Here is a 19,275-nt window from a genome sequence, read left to right on the forward strand (position 1 = left end):
ATCCCGTATGAGCCGTGTCAGCAACTCGGCCAATGGTTCCTTCCAATTGGCAATTTGAAGTTAACCAAACTGTAGTGGCGGCGACTTGTGCGCCTGCCCATTGGACCATCCAGTGCAGTGGCGGCTTATAGTATATGATAATCTGCCTCCATTTTGTTGAAAGAAAAACCAGGCTACCGAAGCTGTGACTTGCTCAAACAGCTCATGCAGACAGGTGCGGCCCGGTATGTTGATGTAGACCAGGCCGTGAGAGATGGAAAGCAAAGACGACCGCGGCTTTAGAGGCGGCACAGACAGGTGAGTCAGCCGCGGCGTTGTAAACTGGCGCGGGTGGGAGAATCAGCCGCGACAGTGTAACCCAGTGCGGACGGGGAAAATCGGCACCGGTGTTGTAAACCGGCACGGACGGGCGAGTTAATGTAAACCGGGTCCGTAGAGGCGACGGCTTTGTGCACGTCCATTGAACAGCGATCAAACGCGATTCCGGCAAGTCGATGTAGACCGGGCCGCAAGGGCGGCGACTTGTGCGCGTCCATTCAACAGGTAATATGTCACGGACTATCGTCGGGCAGAACATTATCAGCCCGTGCTCCATACCCGTGGTATAAACCACATTTGTAGTTAATAATTATCCTGTATACAAAAAATATACAGATCAAAGTAATTGTTCTTTGACAAAAAACAATGTACACTAATAAACTTAGATGGATGTCACCTGATTCGTCTGGATGATATATGGATTTATCCTCTGGATGTCCGACTGATGGAACTTGCAATAGTATTTTTTGTTGCAGATCAATCCACTTTTTTGTTTGCACTCCTATGTGTTGGAACAGATCGACCCAGAGAGATGGCGGGACTGCGTATGTCTTTCGGCCAGCGTGACACGGACAGATGTCGACGGTGCTTGATGTGATCTTGGTATTGTCATTAATCAGTACTACTTGTACTAGCATCTTCTGATGGTTGTCTTTTTTTTCACGTCGTTGGCTCCAGAGTCCATCAAACCTTGAATCTGGTGCCAAGGATTTGTAGTTTTGCTTTGAATATTTGATTCTTCACTGTCAGGTCAATACACTTGAAAATGTATCCTGATTCACTTTCTTTCTTTCATCCTGAAGCTCTTGTAATTCACTAATAGCTCGCACAGCGCTCCCTTCCACTGTTTGAAATTGTTCCATGTTGAACTTCCGGAAGGATCTCAAAATCTAATTCAAGAATCATAACGTTGCTGAATCAAGTTTCTAAACATGGTGGTTCAGCATCTCAGGCTGTCCCTTGGGCTGGAGCTACCTCACAAACTGAACATGGCGTTCTTTTTGCTGCAATCCAGCGCACTTGAAAACCTATCAGAAACAAGCAGAGATGAACCATGGCAGCGGGCGGGCGGCTCGCGGCAGGTCCAGCGCAGTAAGCAGGAGGCCAGAACCAGTGGGTGGCCGGGTCGCACAACGCCGGTGAAGCTGAAGATGTCAGGAGGCGGAGGGCGGGTCAGGACAACACGCAGGTAGAGGCGAGCGGCGTCTTAAGACAGGTAGACCGCGGCGCTCAATGGCACTGGTGGTTTTAACAGTGGGCAGGCCGCTCAGCGTCGGCGGCTCTCCCGGGCAGAGGAACAACGCGTCGGCCAATCAACAGCAACAGGACGGCTCAACGCGCGATAAGAGCGGCTTCAACGCGGCCACGGCGGTTCTGACACAGAGTCAACGGCGACTTCAAGTGAGGCCATTGCGGACGTAAGGACGGCGATCGGCAGCGCAGCATGAAGCCGAGCGAGGGGCGGCCCGAGAACCGCAGCGGCTTGTGGCGACAGGGCTGGCTGAAGTGCAGCTATTGGAGGTGATTTGAAAGCCACGGGGGCGACTCGCCGGTGAGGCGGCCATGGTTGCTTGATGCACAACATCGGCGGTTTTGTAGAAGAGGCCGCGGCAGCGGCGGGTCGCTCAGGCATTGACCAGCCGCTACGGCGGAGCGAGACGGGTCGCGTAGGTGTGGGCGGCTTTGACGCATCGGCGAACCCGCGGCGGGCCCGCGACCACCACGGCAGAGGCAATCGTAGGGGCTTCGCAGCAGAGGCATCCGAGTCAGAACCGGAGGCAGGCGACTTGGAACAGAGACCAAGGCGGAGTCCTTGTCTGCTTTCTCCCTGCTGCCTGGTTGTGGTCGATCCAGTGAATCCCCGTCCACAACTTCCTGCGGTTCGTGCACCCCCTTCTCTCTCTCTCTCTCTCCTTTTTTTAACACACGGGTGGCTGTATTGTTCCTCGATCCTCTGTTGAATCCGACCAGCGGTGCGCTAGGCTTTATGTCTAGACGCGTCCTTGTTGATGCAACGGCCGCTTAGCACGCAACCCTAACTTTCTCAGTCTTAATTCCATACACGCTGTTCCGACTGCTTGTCGAGGACATAAATTTTTCTGCACCGGCTCTTCCTCATCCGGCACGTCGCAAGCTTCTCAATCCCTGAAGGGCTCCCTCCAAGAACTCAACACCACCGTGCGCGGGCCCCACGGTGGTCGCCAACTGTCGTGGAATTCTCACGTCAGATGTCCAAGGGTGAGGACTTAGTCGTGAGGCCAGCGCATCTATGTAGTAGCTTGAGAGGGGTTGAGCGGAATCGAGAGACGCAACACAAGACGAGGATTTAGACAGCTTCGGGCCCCAGGAAACATCATCCGGTAATAACCCTACATGTTGTTTGAGGCTAGATCTCATTACGCTCATGAGGGAGTCGCCGTAAACCGGCTCTCCTCTAATTGTGTCTAGCCCTATAGATTATTGATTGTTGCCTGTCCCTCTTTGGGGAGCCCTGCCCCTCCTTATATATGTTGAAGGGGCGGGTTACATGTGGAGTCCTATTAGGATTAGGACTAGTCCATCTCTAATACAAACCGGATACAAGTCCAGGTCTTAACTCCTTGTAAGACAAATATTCCTCACGCCTTTCCTTGTAAACCGGCCCACCATAGTATGAATCGGCCTTCATGAACCGCCCGTTGGGCCACCGGGTCTTGTCGCTCCTCTGACCCGCCTGCCGGATTACGAATGAATCGTAAACCGCCAGGTCCAAACGGGTCGCTAGTGGATCATCAATTCTCAGCCGGGTCTCAAGTAAACCGCCAAGTCCGGCCGGGTTATACTTCCGGGCGGTTTATGCCGCGGGGTATATCCCCGACACGGGGTGTGTTACCTTTGGACCTTTGGCCATGAAGCATCTTCCAGTTCCTTCATTTGGTGAGTCAAATATGTCGTAGGAGTTGGTTGACACAAGTGCTAGACCGGCAACACCTTCATCTTGAGTATATTCGGAGTCGGAGTGATAACTTCTTTCGGAGTGATGGTCGGAGTCGGAGCCGGATACCCATTCACCAACATGAGCTTGATGTCTTCTCTTTGTGTAGCTCCTTGATGACTTATCCTTCCTTTCCGAGTCCTTGCTTCTCCGAGAGGGTCTTCGTTCATAATGATCATCTCTACTCCTCCTATCTCTTGGTGGTGATTCTTCTCTTCTACTTCTTCTTTTGGGAGAATCTTCTCTTCTTTTGTAGGGGGTCGTACACTCATTGGAGTAGTGTCCGGGTCTTCCACAATTGTAGCAATTACGCTCACGACTAGAAGATCTTTTGTCATTGTAGGACCTTGAATTGGAACTTCTTTCTTTGCTTCTACTCTTGTAGAACTTGTTGAAGTTCTTCACCATTAGACTCAATTCTTCATTGAAGGTTTGCTTCTCACTTGATGATGTGGGAGCATCACACGAGGCTTTGTAAGCACCACTTGACTTATTGTGAAGCTCTTCCTTATCCTTGAGTGACATCCCATGAGCAACAATTCTTCCAATGACTTCCGTTGGCTTGACATCTTTGTAGTTGGGCATCATTTGGATCAATGTGCACACGGTATCATATTTTCCATCCAAGGCTCTTAGGATCTTCTTGATGATGAATTTATCGGTCATCTCTTCACTTCCTAAGCCGGCAATCTCATTTGTGATGAGAGCAAGCCTAGAGTACATTTCAGTGACACCTTCACCATCCTTCATTTTGAACTTGTCAAGCTGACTTTGAAGCACATCCAATTTGGATTCCTTGACGGAGTCGGTACCTTCGTGCATATCAATCAAAGTATCCCAAATTTCCTTTGCATTCCCAAGACGGCTGATTTTGTTGAATTCTTCGGGGCACAATCCGTTGAAGAGAATATCACAAGCTTGAGCATTGTATTATAGCATCTTCAACTCTTCCGCGGTAGCCTCACGGTTAGGTTCTTTCCCATCGAAAAATTTACCTTCCAAGCCAATACACACAATAGCCCAAACGGTGGGGTTATGTCCAAGAATATGCATTTTCATCTTATGCTTCGAACTAGCAATATTTGTACCATCAAAGTAAGGACCTCTACGGTGGTAATTTCCCGCGCTAGACGCCATACTCTCCTAGGTTGTGAAACCAAGGCTATGACCACCAAAAGCTATGGAAATCAAAGCAAATGGAGACCAAAGCTCTGATACCACTTGTAGGATCGAAAGTATGTCTAGAGGGGGGGTGATTAGACTACTTGACCAAATAAACATATAGCCTTTTCCCAATTTTAGTTCTTGGCAGATTTTAGCAACTTTGCACAAGTCAAGCAATCAACCTACACATGCAATTCTAAGAGTATAGCAGCGGAATGTAAAACAATTGCATATTAAGGTAAAGGGAGGAGTTTGAGGGAGCAAACACAATGTTGAGACGGAGTTTTTTAATCCGTGGTTCCGATAGGTGGTGCTATCGTACATCCACGTTGATGGAGACTTCAACCCACGAAGGGTAATGGTTGTGCGAGTCCACGGAGGGCTCCACCCATGAAGGGTCCACGAAGAAGCGACCTTGTCTATTCCACCATGGCCGTCGGCCACGAAGGACTTGCCTCACTAGGGTAGATCTTCACGAAGTAGGCGATCTCCTTGCCCTTACAAACTCCATGGTTCTTCAACTCCACAATCTTGACGGAGGCTCCCAAGTGACACCTAGCCAATCTAGGAGACACCACTCTCCAAGAAGTAACAAATGGTATGTTGATGATGAACTCCTTGCTCTTGTGATTCAAATGATAGTCTCCCCAACACTCAACTCTCTCTCACAGGATTTGAATTTGGTGGAAAGAAGATTTGAGTGAAAGCAACTTGGGGAAGGCTAGAGATCAAGATTTATGTGGTTGGAATGGGATATCTTGACCTCAACACAAGTGTAGGTTGTTCTCTCTCAGAAAATATGTGTTGGAAGTGTAGGCATGTTCTGATGGCTCTCTCCACGAATGAAGAGTGGGTGGAGGGGTATATATAGCCTCCACACAAAATCTAACCGTTACACACAAATCACTAAACTCGGTGCGACCGATTCAGAGAACTCGGTCAGATCGATTTGGTTCATAATGTGACCGTTAGGCATTTCGGTGGGACCGACATGTCAACTCGGTGGGACCGATTTCATTAGGGGTAGGGCATAACGTAATCTCGGTGAGACCGATTACACAAACTCGGTGACACCGATTTTGGTAATAGACAAACAGAGAGTTGGTCAGGCAAACTCGGTGGGACCGATTCGCTCATCTCGGCTGGACTGAAACGTTACGAAAAGGAAACAGAGTGTTTGCATTGCAATCTCAGTGGGACCGATCGCTCATCTCGGTTTGACTGAAACGTTACGAAGGGAAACCGAGAGATTACAATCCCATCTCGGTGACACCGAGATCCCTATCGGTGAGACCGAAAAGACTAGGGTTTTGGCAGTGGCTATGTCAACTGAACTCGGTGGCTCCGGATATGAAATTTCGATGGGGCCGAGTTGGACTTTTTGGTTTGGGACATATGTGGATGTGAGAAACTAGTTGAGGGTTTTGGAGCATATCACTAAGCATTTTGAGCAAGAACCTCATTAAGCAACTTCTTATCCCTTCTTAATAGTATTGGCTTTTCCTATAGACTCAATGTGATCTTGGATCACTAAAATAGAAAATGTAGAGTCTTGTGCTTTGACCTTGAGCCAATCTTTTGTCCTCAACATTTTGAAGGTTCCACTTTCTAATCCATGCCATGCCAATCATTGAGCTTTCCTGAAATATTTATCTTGAAATAGTATTAGCTCAATGAGCTATATGTTGTTAGGAATTACCAAAACCAACCAGGGATAGTTGCACTTTCAGATACATGTGAAACATGTTCCATTGCTTTCTGATAATGAGAGTGCTATTAAGATTGCTCACAATCCCGTGCAACATTCTCAAATTATGCATATTGAAGTTCATCATCATTTCATTCGAGATCATGTTGCTAAGGGAGACATCAAACTTAAGCATGTTCGTACCGATAAGCAACTGGCGGATGTATTCACCAAACCGCTTGATGAGAAAGTATTTTGCCATTTGAGAGGTGAATTGAATATCATTGATGCTCAAACTTGGAGACGAAAATCCATTTGGATACATGCAAGGGATGAGCCTTTATGACTAATCCTAGATATTTCTCTGATGATGATCATATGTCTTGGATCTATACTTGTACCCTTGCATGTTATCTAACCCTTGTTGGTACTTGGATGAGCCTAAATCTTTGAGATTGCAAGCCACCCACTGTTTGAGCAATCTCTACATCACCAAGTTTCTACTATTTGGCTGTTGATTACAAGGAAGCATGAATCCACTCAACATATCCTTTGACAATTTTATATCAAATTTCATTTTATATCAAGTTTCATGATTGTCATTCTGGATACACAAGTGCTCTTCCTTGCAAGACCAACCCATGTAGGAAGATAAATTCAAACTACAAGTGGTGCTCCAAACTCTTGATGAACTACATCAACCTTGAGCATCCAACACAAGTTCGACTACATGATCAAGATCAACACCACCCAAGGTATGCTATTCCATCTTAGATAAGCTTTACTCCAAGACATGGGTCAAAGCAACTCATCGAGATGAGAATACATCAAAATGCTTAAATGAAAAATGGTAACCCCATTTTGAGCTTAAATGATGAGTATGACCTACGATCAAGTGTTATCACTTGACTCCACAATCAACATACTCTAACATAGGTGACTTTGTTGCCAACCCCTTCTAGATGAAGTTCTCTTGTGTTTCTTTGTTCACTTAATTTGTGTGTTTGCATATGTCTGTTGCAATCTTGTTCCCCTTATCAAAACGAAACTTCATCTAGATCTCTTTCTTTGTATGTCTTTTTCCCTGTGTTTTCTGTGTCTAATTCATTGCAGATCTTTTAGTTAATTCCTTGCAAATTCTTGTGATATTTAATTTGCCTTGTGAGCTGAGTTGACAAATTTTTCCTCTGCATTAAACTCGGACTCACCGATCCAAGCCTATCGGCTAGACCGAACTACAAGAATACCTTGTAGACAGTTCATCGGTACAACCGACGCAGACTAACCCGGTCTGACCGATATGCATCATCAATGACACTGCCAACTCGGTGTCACCAATGAAAACGGATCGGCGTTACCGATTTCACTGCTGAGAAAACCTTTTGCCCTTGCATATTTCATTTCTGCTCCAGCTCCAATCAATGATTCTTATCCTCTACTCGCATCTTAATTTACATGTTGCTTTGAAATGTGTCTCAAGGATCAAACCTATTTGACTCACGCTCCAGAGGTTCCCTTCTTGAAAATTGATGTCAAAGGGGGAGAGAGAGCAACATCAAAGCTCATCACATGGGAGAGAGAGTACATCCTAACTCTTCCAGATGCCAGCAAAATAAGAGGAGAGAAGTCACATCAATTTATGGTTTCATTGCTTTAACTTTTCTTGCTCTGATTTTCTCTTACCCTACCTTCCACCATTATCCAATATTAGATTCAGGGGGAGAAAGAGTCCATATCTAGGGAAGAAAATCTGCTAGAAGTCATTGCATATCTCAAAATCGTTGGGGACATGTCTCTATTCAAATGAAGTACTAAGTACTCGCCCATTTCATGTCATCCCAGTCTTGGTACTCTTGTGGTTTGTTGAAATTGCTTTAATTAGAGTGTTCTTGTGTTTTCTAACCATGTTTTCTCAAGTTCACCTCTTCCAAAGCCAGCTCAAGACCACAAGGTAAGTATATGCATCACACTCATGTGCATGATGATCTCTTGCTGCTGCACATATTGTTTTCAAGAAGAATTCATAACATGAAGGTACACTTCATGTTATCTAGATCAATTGCACTGATGCTTATAGCCAAGATACATGTAACTCATTGCTTGCTCTGACATGCTTATGCATTCACATGTTCTTATATTCCATCTTTACATGATTGCATACATGTAGGGGGAGCCTATGCATGTTACATGTCCTTTGAAAGCTTTACTTGTTACTCTTCATATCTTTTATCTGAAGCTATGATGTATGTTGTCATCAATTACCAAAAAGGGGGAGACTGAAAGCGCAAGTGCTCCCTAGGTGAATTTGGTAATTAATGTCAACATATCTCTTGTTGGACTAATACCTTTACCTAGTGTATTTCGGATCAGTTCAACAATGGCGTGGCAAGGACAACAGGATGTGGAACTCCTTCAAAATGCTAAGGACAAAGATTGGCAAAGGCTCAACACTCTTCATTTACATTTTAGTGATCCAAGATCACATTGAGTCCATAAGAAAGCCAATACTATTAAAAGGGGATGAGGTGTTGCTTAATGGTCTACTTGCTCAAAGTGCTTAGTGATATTGCTCCAAAACCATCAACCACTTCCTCATTTCCACATATGTCCAAAACCTAAAGTCAAACTCGGCCCCACCGATTTGATCTATCTGGCGCCACCGAGTTTTTGACATAGCCACTGCCAGAAACCCTAGACAATTCGGTCTCATCGATCGGGATCTCGGTATCACCGAGATGGCCTTGCAAGCTCTTTGTTGCCTGTTGTAATTATTTCAGTCCCGAAATGTCCAATTGGTCCCATCGAGTTTGCTTGACCAACTCTCTGTTTGCTCATTCTTGAAATCGGTCTCACCGAGATGAGGTTTTGCCCTAACCCTAGCACATCGGTCCCACCGAGTTGATCATGTCAGTCCCACCGAGATTCCTAACGTTCACATTTTGAACTAAATCGGTCTCACCGTGTTCTTCTATTCGGTCTAACTGAGTTGGGTCAAATGTGACTAATGGTTGGATTTTGTGTGGAGGCTATATATACCCCTCCACCCCTTCTCCATTCAAGAGAGAGCCATCAGAACGTGCCTACACTTCCACTAGTCATTTTCTTAGAGAGAACCACCTACTCATGTGTTGAGACCAAGATATTCCAATCCTACCATAAGAATCTTGATCTCTAGCCTTCCCCAAGTTGCTTTCCACTCAAATCATCTTTCCACCATAGCCAAATCTATGAGAGAGAGTTGAGTGTTGGGGAGACTATCATTTAAAGCACAAGAGCAAGGATTTCATCATCAACACACCATCTATTACCTTTTGGAGAGTGGTGTCTCCTAGATTGGTTAGGTGTCACTTGGGAGCCTCCGAGAAGATTGTGGAGTTGAACCAAGGAGTTTTTAAGGGCAAGGAGATCACCTACTTTGTAAAGATCTACCTGAGTGAGGCAAGTCCTTCGTGGGCGATGGCCATGGTGGGATAGAGAAGCTTGCTTCTTCGTGGACCCTTTCGTGGGTGGAGCCCTCCGTGGACTCGCGCAACCGTTACCCTTCGTGGGTTGAAGTCTCCATCAACGTGGATGTACGATAGCACCACTTATCGGAACCACGCCAAAAATCTCCGTGTCTTCATTGCGTTTGCACACTCCAATCACGTCCCTTTACTTTCTTGCAACTACCATGATTTACTCTTTCCGCTGCTCATACTCTTTCCATGCTTGCTTGAAATGTATTTTGAATGCTTAAACTTCTGCTAAAGCTCCACCTCAACTTGAAGGACTGAAAAACTGCTAATTTTGCTTGTTGAGGGTCTAATCACCCCCTAGACACGTCTTCTCGGTCCTTTCAAATATCAAACACCTTCCCACCGTCGCTCGGCCGCAAACATTGAGATACATGGTTTTTAAATTCTAGTTAATCCAAAACTCGTCTGAAGTGCATGAAACTTGAGATGCTATCATGGAGCAGCATCAACATGTTGTGGTAAAAAATTTGTCCCATTTGGGGCAGGTCGGGGTATAAGGTTCTCGCAAACCAGAGCTTCTCACAACAAGCCTGATGGTTTCGGTAGGGAACGTGCCACCTTTGGGGATGAAATGATATCCGTTGCCTCTTCTTGCTTTTAAATTTTTTCTAGTGTCAACATAGAACGACAGGAGTGTTGTCTCAATTTTTGGGATTTTCGGGGTTCGCTTGGACATTTTATACATTAACCGGGTTTTCTAGGCATTTTATGTGCATAATTCAAATTTGAACTACATGCACATGATCTAGTGCAGAAAAATGGGTTGACATATGAAATGTGTGTCCTTGGGTGCATTCTTAGGTCCCATGCAAGAAATGGGAATGAATTTCAAACACCAGGGCACTGTTGATTGCTGGCAAAACATTGAGATACTTTGTTTTTAAATTCTAGTAAATCCAAAACTTGTCTGAAATTCATGAAACTTGGCATGCTATCATGGAATGGCACCCGACATGCTGTGGTATTTTTCGTGTCCATTTTGAGAGAAGGCGCACTCAAATTACAACCAACAAAGGCATTTTGCAAAAGTAGCTGCCACTTTAACATCTCAAATGTTTGTATAATTTAAATCATGTGCATTCTGTTAACCATTCACGTGACACCATGTGTCTTGGTTTTAATGGCTATAGGAGGTGCCGTGCGGACAGCTGCTTGACTGAACGGGACGTGTGCGAGCGCAGTCCGGTGCACAGGCTGACCGAGAGGCGTGCAAGATGTCCTCCAATGCGCAGGCTCTCTGATGCGGAGCATCCCAAGGTCATCCCCATGGACCTACCATCGTCTCACCAAGTGCCTAGTGGACCCATGACACGAGCACGTGCAAGAGCTCTCAAAACCGAGGTGACATCTCTCCTCTCACAATTCCACTTCGATGAACATGAGACATGGCTACTACCTCAAACGGAGACATTGTGCATACTAAGGTATCAAGGAGTTACCCATGGAGATGCTAAGGAGCAAGGAGAATCAGAAGAGGAAGATGGACGTGAACATGGAGAAGAAGAAGGGAAAGATCAGCAGAAGCCCGGACGATCCGGACCGCCGTCCGGACGATCCGGCCCCAGCCCGGACGATCCGGCCCCAGCCAGGATGATCCGGACCCCGGCCCGATGATCCAGATAACCAGCCCGAGGACACCCGAAGCTTCACCATGAAGCCGGATCATCCGGACCCAGCCCCGGATCATCCGGCCACACCCGGACGTCCGGACAAGGACTCGGACATCCAGGCATCCCGTGGCGCCCCCGACCCAGCCGGACCATCCGGACCAACAACCGGATCATCCGAACAGTGCCTGCGTGCATGATGTTGGGCCGAGGCCCGTGTACCCCTTCACCCCAACTTCTATATATAGGACTCCACCACCTCTTTCTAGTGTTAGCACTGGTTTAGCTCATATGTGAGGATAGCTTTTGATCATCCATACGGATCTACTCCTCGAGAGAGACCGCGGCCCCTCTTCAGAGAAGATCCACGTTGGATTCAACACCCCCTCTCGGGTGGCCCCATCAAGACCTCCTCACGGAGAAGAACCGGTTACCCTATGTATCGTCCCTTGTTGGTTTTCGACTGTGTGATCTCTATGTGTACTCGGATCTAGCATATGTGTGACTATGTCTTGTTGGTTTGAGAGATCCTCTTGTGTTTCCCCTCGTTTTCCCCTCGTGTTCTTCGTGTTCTTAGTCGGGATCCACTACTTTCGTGAAAGATCGGCCATTTACGGTTCCACCCTACATCACTCACCTGGAAGCATGCGAGCTGGACGCTGCACAGGCTCACTGGGAAGCGAGCCCTTTGACTTCCATGCCCATCCGCCTTGCTCGCATCCTCTCCATTAATGGCGCCCGAGCCGCTGTTTAACATTGGCGGCCTTACTGTTCGCCTCCCATTCCCCTCCCTCCCACAGAGTTCCACCAACGCCATGGCGTAGAAGGATCATCTGCCACTAGTCTTCAAGTTTGGTGAAGTGGACTTTGAGCTGGAGGAGATAGAAAATAAGGAGGAATGGGGCCTCCTGGACATGGCCCTGAACGAGTTGTGGGTGTTCTCGGAACGGGGGTACCCAGACTTACATGCATGTGGCCCACGGGGTGGCTCCAACGATGGCCTAGAACAACCCACCTTCAGCATCAACAACACAAGACCCTCGCGAGGCAGACGACTCCAAGACCTCCAGAAGGAGCGGACTCCTTAGGCTGGCTCCTGAGGAGCGGAGATTTCTATGAAAGCCCTCACCTCGTGAGGTTCTGATGACATAAGCAATGACGACCAAGGACAGGCAGGTGCCAGTGGGCGCAGTACAACAGTTTCCTCTTTGGTGCTAAGGAGGCAGGCGCAGAGTCCCAAAGAATCAGCCAAAGGTTACCATTTCCATGCAACAAGACCAGGACCGCCAGGACAGCAGGATGGAGTTCATCATCGAGCCCACCACGGCGTCACGACCAGAAGCTTTCCAGGCGAAGACCACCTTTCATCAGGATAAGATGTACTAGTTGTCTCTGTCCGAATTTGGCCGTTGTGGGATCCCTTATCGCCTCCATTTTGGGGGAAGAGGACCAAGGCCATTTTAAATAGGGCCTAGCCACCACCATAGAAGGGGACTGACGAATCCGGATCATTCAGATCATCCTCTCCCTCACCAGCTCAAGAACACACCTCCTGAGGTTGTTCTTCCACTGTACTAGTTCATCCTCAGCCCACCTTTAGGCCAATCCACCACAAAGCAGGAGTAGGATTTTACACCGCAAGGTGGCCCGAACCTGGGTAAATTGCTGTGTCCCATTTCCGTCTAGTTCATCGAGCTAGGCCATGAGATCGATGAGTAGGCAGACTAGGGACGTTAAGTTCTTCGCACGCACTCAGAGTTCGAATCTATCCAGGGCCGGCGGAGCTCGGAATCCAACATTTGGCGCACCAGGTAGAGGTGCATCGGAGCCTCTCTCCCTCCAGTCGATTTGCCACCGTTTCGACGTTGCCATGGCTGATGCTCGTCGAGTTCGTGCTGAGCGCCGAGCCGCCCTCGCCGCCCGCGTTGCCCAGACGGCGCGTGCAGGCGACAATGCTCCTCGTCATTCTCCATCGCCTGCGGCCAACGCTGCCACCGGCCCCGCGGCCCACGAGCACCAGGCTTCATCGTTGCAGCCCTCTGTGCGGCGTGATGGACGCACCGCCACTCCGTCGCTGATTCCGGCGGCTGCTTCGTCTTCTCATGCTCGGCGCGGGTCGATGAACACGCAGGCTGCGTTGCTCATGGCGCACGATCTCCTGCGCTATCGCCAGACCGACGACCTCTACGAGGATTGGCTGGACCGCATCGCTGAGCTCGTCAGCGCCGACAGAGAGGCCCTTGCACCGTCTCGTTCGCTGCCTCCCCCGCCGCCTCTCGCGGACGACGTGGCCCATGGTGCGCCTCCTCCACCTCCCAGGCAAGACATCGTCCCCGAGCCAAGGCGTGAGGCTCCGCGGCGCGACCCGCCTCGCAGGGCGCCGGCGCACAACGAGGAAAGCTGCCAAGTAGTGCAGCGGCCGCAACACTACAAAAAAAGACATCCGTGACATTTTGGGCCGAACGAATTTTTTCTGTCATACTTATGACACTTCTATGACAATAATTGTGACAAAACCGGGTATCATCATAGATGTGGTGGGCTCCTACTTCTATGACAAAAAATCATGACAGAAAATAGGCTTTTCGTCCTGGGCGGGCCAGGGATGCAGCTGCATGACATTCTTTGGGCCATCCATGATGGAAAAAACCGTGGTAGAAGCGAGGGCAAGGAAAATATCGGGGAGTTCCCGGTTACGGTGGGTGGTCGGGGGCCGAGCGATGCGCATTTCTCTCGTACGTACGCGTGTGTGTGCGAGGCGTTGGGCTCTAACTGAACCCAAGCGAGGCGTTGGGCTCTAACTGAACCCGAGCGATTGCACTGCAGGCTACGCGTTATAGAACCCGAGCGATTGATCGATACCTTGCTGTTAACTGAACCCGAGTGATTCCTTCGCTACTGCTGCTAACTGACGCCGCTAACTGACGCCGATCGAACATTGTTGCCTCCTTCCCTGGATGAACAGTGAGCGTTGTTGAGGGTGTTCGGATGAACAGTTCCCGGTGGGGAGGTTGGATGAACAGGAACCCGTGGTAGTAGAGGCCGTTGCCGCTGGATGAACAGTACCCCGATCGATCGAGCCGGTGGATGAACAGGACCCCATGGAGGGCTGGATGAACAGGACCCCATGGAGGGCTGGTTGAACAGTAGCCGGTGGAGGGCTGGCTGAACAGTAGCAGGTGGAGGGTTGGATGAACAGTAGCCCGTGGAGGGGTGGTTGAACAGGACCCCGTGGAGGGGGCTGGTTGAACAGTAGCCCGTGGAGGAGCGCGCGGTGGAGGCTGGATGAACAGGAGCTCGTGGATGAACAGTCGCAGGTGGAGGCTGGAGGAGGTCGACGGTGGATGAACAGTAGCCCGTGGAGGCAGTCGCCGGTGGAGATGAACAGTATCCCGTGGAGTCCTGTTTTGCGGTACGCCACACCCCTCCCGATGAACAGGACCTCCCTTTCGACCGTAGCACTCCAACACAAGTCCGTTTCCTCCGTTTTGTAGTACGCCACACCCCTCCCGATCAACAGGACCCCGATTCGACCATAGGAGGTCCGTTTCCTCCGTTTTGCGGTACGCTAGACCCCTCCCGATGAACAGGATCCTGTTTCCACCGTGTCCGGTCGAACACAAGGCCGTTTCCTCCGTTCTGCGGTACGCCAGGCCTCGTTTCCATCGCCTGTTCCGTCCAAGTCGGTTGGCTCCCGATGAACAACATGCGTTCCATTGCCTCCCAATGAACACGACGCATTCCGTTGCCTCACCATGAACATGACGACGACGCAGTTTCTCTGTTCCGACCCAGCCATGTACACGAGCCCTGGCCGTATGTATGCGTGAGTAGGCGTTCGAGACCCCGCCCGTATGTACGTACGTGGCCGTATTTTCATTCTTGCACCTTGGCCGCTGTACATACGTGTACATGCTACGTGCGCGCCTCTACTACGACACGTGTGCACCTCTACTATGACACGTGCCCTTCCTTACACCGTTACACAGCCACGGTGCATCGCCGCAGCCTGCAGACAGACCAATCAACCAATATGTATGTACACGTTCACGTCCAGAATGACAACGCTACGTACCCTTCGACCAGGTGGGTCCCGACTGTCAGGAACTTCCTTGCGTGCGAAGATGTAGCTGGTGGGTCCCAGCAGTCAGGGGGCCGAATCATTTTTTTGCCCGTAATATGGACGCACTTCCTTGCGTGCGAAGATGTAGCTGGTGGGTCCCAGCAGTCAGGGGGAAATGTTTTTTCATGAAAAACAGTGGCCCGTCCGGTGGGTCCCTGCTATCAGGTGGAGGAATAATTATTTTGCGCGTAATAAGGAGGCACTTCCTTGCCGCGGCCGTGGACCCAGCTGTCAGCCTCTCCACATACAACACTCTTCCGACGGAAGTCGTTCGTTGACCACATTGAGCACGCCGCGCCGACAGCACCAGGGTGGCAGACGACGGCGAGGCCTAGGAAGGGGACGAAGCGGAGCCGGGGAAGACGCGGCAGTGGAAGCCCATGCGGAGAGGAGTACGAGGGTTCACTGGTCCGGTTGCCGTCGCCACAGGGCCTGGCCAGCGGTGGGAGTAGTAGGGGGCAGTGAGGCCTCCGCGGTAGCACAGCTGGCCATGGGAGGTAGGAGCAGGCGGCACGACCGGCGCTGCTCTGGGCGGCTGGAGCAAGAAGACCACAGGTTGAAGAAGCACTACGGCCGTTGGATGGACATCGTACGGTCACTAGAGCTAGAATTGTTCATATTGACTAAGTTGACAAAGCCCTCCATCCCCGTCAACTTAGTTGGCCCACAAGTCAGCCTCACACTATGGTGGGTCCCAGCTAGCAGGGGGAATATTCCTTTTTTTGTGCATAATAAGGAGGCACTTCCTTGCGTGCGAAGATATAGCTTGCGGCTCCGAGCTGTCAGCGGGGGAACTTTTTTTTGCGAAATACACAGGCCCTTCCGGTGGGTCCCAGCTGTCAGGTGGACGAATCATTATTTTGCGTGTAATAAGGAGGCATTTCCCTGTGTGGGCCCCTACTGTCGGCCTCTTTCAATGGCTGTTGTATGTTGACCATGTTGACCTCGCCACGCCGAGAGCACAAACGCGGTGGACGAGGGCGATGATGAGGACATAGACCTGGGGTAGGGTAATAGGCCTGACCTATACTTCCTACCTAAGGTCCTTGTCCTAGAAGCAAAGAGGTTCAGGAGTAAATAGAGGGGACCCAACGAAGGTGTCGAGTGCAATCCACTCGACCTACCATTCACTCGGAGACCCCTCGTTATTTAGGTCACTCGACCACTAAACCACTCGACGTGCAGAAGACCTAAAGCCACTCTGCGCAGCAACGGTCGGGCATTTACTCTTAGACTTAATAGTCATTTATATTACTTTACTACAGACGTTACCTGTAACGCTCCTTCTTTATGAACATTGAATCCTCTGTAACGGAGGGGAGCTGGGGTCCTGGCGCACTCTATATAAGCCACCCCCTCCTCTGGGACAAGGGTTTGCACCCCCTGTAACACACACACGCATATAATCCAGTCGACCGCCTCCGGGCTCCGAGACGTAGGGCTGTTACTTCCTCTGAGAAGGGCCTGAACTCATAAAACTCGTGCGTACAGCTTCTCCATAGCTAGGACCTTGCCTCTACATCCCTACCCCCCATTCTACTGTCAGACTTAGAACCACGACAGTTAGCGCCCACCATGGGGCAGGTGTTTTAGCGACTTGTTGGAGAAGTTGCAATTTTTCCGATCCCCATCAGCATGGTTTCAGGCAGTGGATTGGCCGAGGGCCGCGAGATTCGTCTCGGCGCGCTCGTGTTCGTCGCCGATGACACCGCTTGGCTCCAAGAGGCTCCACTCAACGTCGAGGCGCTCTCCATCCGCGGGGCAACGCACTTTCGCGCGTGCGTCCGCGGCGTCCTCCTGCGGCAGCCGTCGACCCAGTATCGGTCGGCTCCTGTGGCGTCTTCATTCCCTGCAGCCCGCCGGCACAAGTGTTCTGGTCGGTCGAGGCTCCAGCGGTGGGTGAGACACGCGGTGGCTCGCCAATCGGCCACCCCAAGTCGCGGCAATCAAGCCCAATGAAACTCTCTACGGCCTGTTCGACTGGCTCCGTTGAGACCGCATCCGAGTGCGACAGCAGTGAACCTACGGCGGAAGTCCTGATGGTCAACGGACCGCGCAGTCCTCCTAGCTTCCCCCGCATCGACGGTGGTGATGGCGGAGGCGATCCATCGCGTGCCCACGAGGAGTACCGCCCCGAGCCCCTCTCTTCGCAGCAGAGGGAAGAGCTTCGCCGCCGTAACATGGATGCGCTTCACACTCCTATCGTTGGAGAAACCCTCGAGGCCCGGGCCTTGGAGGAGGTGTGCCTGGCCAACTTGGCTGAGCGCACTCGACTGGAGAATCTCCAGCATGCACTCGACGAGCGTGCTCGGCAGCGAGTTCCTGAATCGAGTCGACGACAACTTTTTCCGCCTCCAACCCAGGTATATCGAACTCCGATCCAGAATCTCACAAATGCTTCCCGAATAGCAGAGTCGATTCAGCCTTCCCGGTCGGAGGCTAGCAGGGGTTTGATGCAGATCCGGGCTTTGCTCCGGGCGCCGGGAGAGCAGAACATAGCAGTGTCACAGTCTCAAAACAGGATTCATAGTAGATCGGTAATGGCAGACAGAGTTCAGTCGGCTCACAGCCCAAGATCACCTCCAAGGCGTGAGGGACGTGGAGATCAACAGGATCGGTACCGAAACCGTGAGCAGTATGATCGTCGTCTAGTACCCACTCCTCCCCCAAGGAGTGGGTCATACGCGCCTCGGCAACATGATGACAGGCGCCCTCACAGTGGTGGGCAAAGGATTCCAGTCGACCCCCGAGAGCCAGGCTTTGACGCGAGATCCATTCTTGTTCAAGGTCTGGTTGACAGGAACAGAGCACACAGAGATGGCCACGATAGAGACTACCCGACCAGTAGCATGGTGCATGTTTCAGGTCCCGAGTGTTTTAGCAGAGCCATCAGAGCAGCAGTGATTCCTCCCAACTTCAGGTTGGCGACTGGAGTCAGCAAGTTCACTGGTGAGTCCAAGCCCGACACTTGGCTTGAGGACTACCGAGTGGCTGTGCAGATTGGTGGTGGCAATGATGAGGTGGCCATGAAGCACCTTCCTCTGGTGTTAGAGGGTTCGGCCAGAGCGTGGTTGAATCAGTTAGCACCTGGGAGTATTTATAGCTGGGAAGAGCTTGCCCGAGTGTTTGTCAGAACATTTGAAGGTACATGCAAACGGCCAGCAGGGCTAACAAAGCTACAGTCTTGTGTGCAGAAGTCGAATGAAACTTTGAGAGATTATATCCAGAGATGGATCACGTTGCACCACACGGTGGAGAATGTGTCTGATCACCAAGCAGTTTGTGCCTTCAAGGAAGGAGTCAAGTATCGAGAATTGAATCTGAAGTTCGGTCGGACCGGAGATATGTCTCTGAGTCGAATGATGGAAATTTCCACCAAGTATGCTAATGGTGAAGAGGAGGATCGGCTCCAGAGTGGCAAGCACAAAACAGTCGCCCACGAAACCGGGGGAGGGAACTCCAGTCGGAAGTAGAAGCGCAAAGCCGAGCCAGCTGCTCCCGGAGAAGCCTTAGCCGTGACTCAAGGAAAGTTCAAGGGGAAGCCCAAAGGGCCATGGAACCCCAAAAAAGTAAAAGATCAAGATGGAAATGATGTGTTGGATTTACCATGCCACATTCACACCAAAAAAGATGAAGAGGGTAATCTCATTTACCTGAAGCATACCACTCGACAATGTCGGCTCCTAATCCAACAATTCCGAGAGAAACAGCCCAAAGAGAAGGAGAAAGAATCAGACAAGGTTGTGGATAAGGAAGAGGACGATGATGTTTACCCCCACGTCAATTCAACTCTGATGATTTTTGCTGATGTTGAGAGCAAAAGTTGACTCAACAGAGAAGTGAACATGGTCGCTCCAGCGACGCCCAGTTATTTGAAGTGGTCTTAG

Source organism: Aegilops tauschii, chromosome 2, assembly GCF_002575655.3.
Source record: "Aegilops tauschii subsp. strangulata cultivar AL8/78 chromosome 2, Aet v6.0, whole genome shotgun sequence".
Classification (NCBI taxonomy): domain Eukaryota; kingdom Viridiplantae; phylum Streptophyta; class Magnoliopsida; order Poales; family Poaceae; genus Aegilops; species Aegilops tauschii.